The following is a 6,000-nucleotide window of genomic DNA, read 5'->3' on the forward strand; positions in this document are numbered from 1 at the left end:
GATGTAAAGGATTCGCCAAACCAGATGGATCTGGCGGAGTTGACGGAGTTCCGGCAGGCCGGGTACTTGTGCGGGGGAACAGACGAAGAGGCCAATTATGAGACCTTCGTGCCTGCCCCCCATGAGCGGCTGTACGAGGTCAATCTTCATTCTCCCCGAATTTCTGACTGGATTTGGTTTTATAAATCCATGTTCACCCAGGTTGGGTTCGCATTCCATTTTCCGAATTCCAGATGTCGCTCTTGAATCGGATATCCGTGTCTCCGTCACAGCTCCATCCGAACAGTTGGGCTTCCATCCGCTGTTTTGAGATGGTTTGCGAGTATCTCGAGCTGCCGGTGTCGGTGGATGTCTTCCTTTTCTTCTTCAACCTTACCAACCCTTCCAAACAAGGGAAGGTGAGGAAAGGGTTCCTTTCTTTCCGGTCAGCCCAGGGTAGGAGAATATTTGGTCTATTCGAAGACTCTTACCATGGGTTTAAAGATAAGTTTTTCAAAGTCCGTCCCGTTAGAGGTCGCCATCCCTTTTGGTTATCCTTGGAGGGGGAGCGCCTCATCCCCACTTACTGGAGCTTTGAGGCGGGATCAAATTCTTTTATTAAGGTGACATATAAGAGGATGTCCTCGGTAGATAAGCAAATAGCCGATGTGCTATTTGCTATTTTTGAAAAGAACCCTGTAAATGCTCATCTCCTTATGGGTGAACGGGAGGCCGCCAGGAGCTATATCCGTGAGTCGTCTTGTTTTCTATTTTTGTGTTGTTTATTATTGTTTGCTTTACACGATCTAACGGCTGATGTGTTTGTTTGTTGCAGTAGAAATGTCTGCTACGGTGACGGGTCTCGAGAACCTGATGAAGACCTTCTTTTCAGAAAGCGATGACGAGAAAGCTGAGGAGAAAAATGCCGGGAAGTCGGTTGGACCTTCTGGGGAGAAGGAGGACCAGACTGAGCCTCCTCCCCAGGATACCGATATGTCCGGTGTGAACCCAGAGGGGGCGCAAGTTTCTCCCCCTCCCGAGGTCATCGTTGGCGGGCATTCGCCCTCTGCTCCTCAGGTAGATGACGATGTGGAACTCATTCACACCCCTAAGAGGCGGAGGGCGTCTTCGAGCCCGGAGGGGGCTCTTACCATCATGGAGAGGAATTTCGATACCACAACTTTTATTGACTCGCAGCTGATCCCTGGGACAGAGGAGCATTTCCACGGGACCGACCTAGCCGGGCAGGTGAGATGGATGTACCAGACTTTGCTTCGGGGGGCCGTGATAGCTCGAAAGGCTGAGTTCGAGTTGTCGGGAATGCAGGCCCTCCGGAGGAAGCTCGAGTCTTCTGTCAAAGCAAACAATGACTTCAAGGCCCAGGTTGAGCTGCTTCAGAGTCAGTTGTCTGAGATAGGGGAGAAGCTCAGGGCATCCGAGGAAAAGACGACATATGCCGAGGAGAAGTTGAAGGCTTCCGACGAGACGGTGGCCCGTTTAGCTGAGCGAGAGATGACCTTGGAGAGCCAGCTGAACGCCGCCCAGGGGCGTGTGGCAGCCTTGGAAAAGGAGCGGGACCAAGCCGTGTCGTCGGCTAAAGCCGATAGGGTCGAGGTCGAGGGGCTTAGGAAGAAGCTGAAAGCGACCAAAGAGCAAGGGAAGAATACGATTTCTATGACTGAGGACGCCCTGAAGGCTCAGGTGAAGATCGTGGCACCAGACTTTGACACCTCGGCTATTGGGGTCTTCAAAATGATCTAAGACGGCAAGATTGTCGACATGCCCAGGAAGTGACTTCTTATAACTTTAAGCATTTTGATGTGGATTTGTTGAACGTTTGTTATGTGTTTTGTAATTTGATACTCCGTAACATTTATGTTAGGTTAGCCGTTTGGCCGATTGGCCGTTACTGTCTTTCGCCTCCGTAACATTTACGTTAGGTTAGCCGTTTGGCCGAGTGGCCGTTACTATCTTTCGCCTTGCTCGTCGTATTATTTTTGTTACCGCCTTTTTCGTGGTGGGCTTATTGCTTGTGCCTGTTTGTTGTTTTTACGTTGGTAACAATTCGGATCGGTTTGGTCGTGTTGTCGCCGTGTTAATTATGGCAATGGTCCGCCTGGCTCTCGAGGTGATCAGTCCCGGGCTGCCGTTTTAGGACGCAATTGTGTAAAGCGCGTATTGGGAAGTAAAAGATAAGTAGGAGAATATTTTGACAAGTGAGAATTAATCGTCAGCTAGGCAAGCTTGTCAATATGGTGAGTATTCAATAAGAGTAAATAGCTAGAAAGTGATTAAAAATTAACATGTGAACAGAATAAGCACGCATAAGTCTGTTAGGCCTACTGATCGGCTTACCCATGTCAGGAGTAGAACCTTCTCAGGTTACCTGCATTCCATGTTTTAGGAATTTCTTTGCCGTCAAGTCTCTCGAGCTTGTAGGCACCCTTGCCAAGCACTTCTCTAATTCTGTAGGGACCTTCCCAATTTGCCGCTAGCTTTCCTTCCCCGGGGTCGGCAGACCGACGTCATTGCGTCGCAGAACGAGGTCTCTTTCCCCAAAATCCCTCCTGAGGACTTTAGCGTTGTTTCGTAGGGCTATTCTTTGCTTCAACGCTGTTTCTGACAAATGGGCCATCTCCCTTGTCTCCTCTACCAGGTCCTTTTCTACCGCTTCGTCCACACCTGTGAGTAGTAGCCGCGGGCTCGGTTCGCCGATTTCGATGGGTATCACGGCGTCGACCCTGTACGTTAGGCGGAAAGGGGTCTCCCCCGTAGCGCTTTGCTCGGTCGTTCGGTAGGACCATAGGACCGAAGCGAGCTCGTCGGCCCATGCACCTTTCTTGTTGTCTAGGCGTTTCTTGAGGCCGAGTAAGATGATCTTGTTTGCGGACTCTACTTGTCCGTTTGTCTGGGGGTGTTCCACTGAGGAAAATTTTTGCTTTACCCCTAGGCCGGTGAGGAACTCCGTGAATTTCTTGTCAGTGAATTGTGTTCCATTATCCGAGATGACGACCTCAGGGATGCCAAACCGGGTTATCACCTGTCTCCACATGAACTTCCTGCAATTAGAGGAAGATATACTGGCCAGCGGCTCAGCCTCTATCCATTTGGTGTAGTAATCAATGGCCACTATGAGGTATTTGACCTGTCCTGGGCCAACCGGGAAGGGTCCTAGAAGGTCGAATCCCCATTGAGCGAAAGGTCGTATAGTCGTTAGAAGGCTCAGCTCGGAGGCCGGCGCCTTGTGAAAGTTGGCATTTTGTTGATATTTTACGCACTTTCTAACGAATTCCCTGGAGTCCTTCATCATTGATGGCCAGTAGTATCCAGCTCGGATGAGCTTCCTCGCTAGGGCTTTGCCCCCGATATGGTGGCCGCAACATCCCTCGTGGACTTCTCTAAGTACGTAGTCCGTCTGGTCGGGGTGCAAGCACTTCAATAGGGGTTGGCTGAGCCCCTTTCTGAACAGTTGCCCTTGTATGATTGCATATCTGGCCGCCTCCCTTCTCAATGTTTTGGCCGCCTTCTCATCGTCAGGAAATTTGCCGAATTCCAGAAAGTTTATGATGGGGTCCAACCACGAGGGGCTTGACTTCGTCAGATGGAGGGCGACCGTTGGCTCCTTCACCATGCCCTGGATGAGAGACCGGTTACCCGCTCCTGGCTTCGTGCTCGCTAGTTTGGACAGGAGGTCCGCCCGTGTGTTCCTTTCTCTTGGGACGTGTTGGACCGTGACCTCTTGGAACTGACTTGTCATTTCTTTGACCTTTTCCAAGTATTTTTGCAGGAGGGGGTCCCGGGCTTGGTAGCTTCCGTTTACTTGTGAGGTGACGACCTGTGAGTCACTGCATACTTCGACCTTCGTTGCCCCGACTTCCCGTGCTAGTATTAGTCCGCTTAGGAGAGCTTCATATTCCGCCTGATTGTTCGATATAGGGAACTCGAACTTGGTTGATTGCTCGTAGATGACTCCTGCCGGGCTTTCTAAGATGACCCTGGCTCCCCCGGACGTTTGGTTGGAGGCCCCGTCCACGTGGAGCCTCCACCGTGTGCCCGTTTCCTCGGGGGGATCACCCGTGACTTCAACCAAAAAGTCTGCCATTGCCTGGGCCTTGATTGCGTGCCAGGGCTCATACTGCAAGTCATACTGGGAGAGCTCGATGGCCCAGGTCATCATCCTACCAGCCAAATCAGGTTTTTGGAGTACTTGGCGAATTGCCTGGTCCGTCCTCACGACTATTCGGTGACCCTGGAAGTATTGCCTTAACCTTCGGGAGGAAGTTAGGAGTGTCAACGCCAGTTTTTCCAGTTTGCTGTACCTCAGCTCGGCTCCTTGTAGAGCCCTACTCATGAAGTAGACCGGCTGCTGAGCTTTCTCTTCTTCTCTTACAAGCACCGCTGCAAGCGCTTCCTCTGTTACTGCCAGGTAGAGGTAGAGTGGTTCTCCGGCCCTGGGCTTCCCGAGCACCGGAGGGGCTGCTAGGATCTCCTTGAAGTGGTTGAATGCCTCCTCGCACGCCGGGGTCCATTCGAATGCTATTCCCTTTTTCATTAGATTGAAGAAGGGTAGGGCTTTTGCTGCCGATGCTTCAAGGAAACGGGATAATGCCGTCAGTCTCCCCGCCAGTCGTTGGACATCTTTGATGCAACCCGGGCTCTTCATCTGGAGAATCGCTTGGCACTTCTCGGGGTTGGCTTCTACTCTTCTTTGGGTGATCATGAATCCCAGGAACTTTCCGGCCTCCATGGCAAAGGCACATTTGAGCGGGTTAAGCCTCATGCCGTGTTGCCGGAGGGACGCAAATACGCCTCCCAGGTCGCTCAGGAGATCGTCTAGTCGTGTGGTTTTGGCGAGAATATCGTCCACGTAGACTTCCACTGTCTTGCCTATAAGCTCACTGAATATCTTGTTCATCAATCTCTGGTATGTGGCGCCAGCATTCTTCAGACCAAATGGCATTACTTTGTAGCAATAGGTCCCTCCTGGCGTTATGAATGCCGTTTTTTCCTCGTCGGGTCGGTGCATCGGTATCTGGTTGTACCCAGAATAGGCGTCTATGAAGCTCAGATACCGGTACCCCGCCGCTGCGTCGACGAGTGCGTTAATGTTGGGCAGGGGGTAGCAGTCCTTAGGACATGCCTTATTGAGGTCAGAGTAGTCTACACACATTCTCCACCTCCCATTGTGTTTCTTCACCAAAACTACGTTCGACAGCCAGGTCGAGTAGTCCAATTCCCGGATGAACCCAGCTTCAAGGAGGCTGGCCGCCTGCCTGGCCACCTCCTCTGCCCTTTCTTGTGACATCTTTCTCTTCCTCTGGGCCACTGGCCTGGCTTCTGGTTTGACGGCCAGATGGTGTGACATGAGCTGGGGATCTATCCCTGGCATGTCGGCTGGCGTCCAAGTGAAGAGGTCGGCATTGGCTCTGATCATCTCCATCAGAGGTTCCTTTAATTCATGGGGAAGGTTTCTGTTTATAAACGTGAACTTCTCATCCCCATCACCAACCCTGAATTTTTCCAAATCCCCTTCTGGCTCAGGTCTGGGCTTATCTTCTATCCTGGCGTCCAGGTCGGCGAGGAAAACTCCTGAAGCTTCTTTGGACTTTTTCCTGAGAGAGAGGCTGGCGTGGTCGCAAGCGACCGCCGTTTCCAAGTCTCCTCTGATGGATCCTACGGATCCGTCATCAGCAACATACTTCATCACGAGCAGCTTCGTACTAATGGCAGCCCCCAGGTCGTTGATGGTTTTCCTCCCCAAGATAATGTTGTAAGCTGTGGAATCTCGTAAGATTACAAAATCGGCCATCACAGTCCTTCGCCTTTGCCCTTGCCCCACGGAGGTCGGGAGCGAGATGATTCCATCCAGCTTGATGAAGTGGTCTCCCAATCCTACCACACCGTGCTGGTGGGTCGCCAGATCGGTATCTCGTAGTCCCAGGGCATCAAAGACATTTCGAAACATGATGTTCGAGTCTGCCCCCGTGTCCACTAGGATCCGCTTGACGAGGCCGGTTCCGA

The sequence above is a fragment of the Arachis ipaensis genome, chromosome B9 (assembly GCF_059453495.1).
Source record: "Arachis ipaensis isolate K30076 ecotype BB chromosome B9, ASM5945349v1, whole genome shotgun sequence".
In the NCBI taxonomy this organism is placed as follows: Eukaryota; Viridiplantae; Streptophyta; class Magnoliopsida; order Fabales; family Fabaceae; genus Arachis; species Arachis ipaensis.